The following is a 1,423-nucleotide window of genomic DNA, read 5'->3' on the forward strand; positions in this document are numbered from 1 at the left end:
GGCGTCGGCCCCTAGCCGCCGGTGCAAAAAAAATCCACTCCTGGTACCTAAAAATTTCCTCCGCGGCGGGCTGGGGGCCTAATCTTTCTCCGGGCCGGGCGGCAGGCACTTTCCCCGGACACCAAACCAAGGCGTCGGCCCCTAACCGCCGGTGCAAAAAAAAATCCACTCCTGGTACCTAAAATTTTCCTATGCGGCGGGCTGGGGACTATAACCTTCTTCTTCCCGCCCCACCACCATCAACGTCGGCCACCACCACCAGACCGCCTCCCCCAGACTTCCAGAAGCGAAGCCGGTCCTCAAGCACCAACCCCGACCGACACCGAGGCACCCGCCGAAGGCGGGTGCCGAGTTCACCGGCCCCAAGCGACAACCGGTCACCGAGGCACCCGCCGAAGGCGGGTGCCGAGTTCACCGGCCCCAAGCGACAACCGGTCACCGAGGCACCCGCCGAAGGCGGGTGCCGAGTTCACCGGCCCCAAGCGACAACCGGTCACCGAGGCACCCGCCGAAGGCGGGTGCCGAGTTCACTGGCCCCAAGCGACAGCGGTCACCGAGGCACCCGCCTCCGGCGGGTGCCGAGTTCACCGGCCCCGAGCACCAGCGGTCAGCCACGGAGGGTGCTGGATCATCCATACTTCCGTAGCTCCAGAGCTCCATAGCCCCGGAGCTCCATAGCTCCATAGCCCCGGAGCTCCATAGCCCCGGAGCTCCATAGCTCCATACTTCCATAGCCCCAGAGCTCCATACTTCCATAGCCCCAGAGCTCCATAGCTCCAGACTTCCATAGCTCCATACTTCCATAGCTCCATAGCTCCATAGCTCCATACTTCCATAGCTCCATACTTCCATAGCTCCATACTTCCATAGCACCAGAGCTCCATACTTCCATAGCACCAGAGCTCCATACCTCCAGAGCTCCAGAGCTCCAGCCTGGGTGGCTGGTGGCTCCATAGCTCCATACTTCCATAGCTCTAAGTCAGAGAGTTGGCGAAAATTGCACTAAGTGCGAAAGCCCATTCATTTACAACGGCGTGTCCACAAGGCGGCGACATTTCCCCGTTACCGGTGGCTGCGCGGCGGGTGAGTGACAGAGCTTATCCGAGCGGCTGGAACTCTGCGCCGGCGTGGTCGAGCGTGAGGCCTCGGCCCTTTGGCTGCCTGGTACCTAAAACACTTCCATTGATCCAGCCACGGAGGGTGCTGGCTGGTGGCTCCATACCTCCATAGCTCCATAGCACCAGAGCTCCATAGCTCCATAGCACCAGAGCTCCATGGCTTCAGAGCTCCATAGCACCATAGCTCAATACCTCCAGAGCTCCAGGGCTCCAAAGCTCCATACCTCCAGAGCTCCATACCTCCAGAGCTCCATACCTCCAGAGCTCCATAGCTCCATAGCACCAGAGCTCCATAGCTCCATAGC

Source organism: Syngnathus leptorhynchus, unplaced genomic scaffold, assembly GCF_054491065.1.
Source record: "Syngnathus leptorhynchus isolate UIUO unplaced genomic scaffold, UIUO_Slep HiC_scaffold_88, whole genome shotgun sequence".
Taxonomy (NCBI): Eukaryota; Metazoa; Chordata; class Actinopteri; order Syngnathiformes; family Syngnathidae; genus Syngnathus; species Syngnathus leptorhynchus.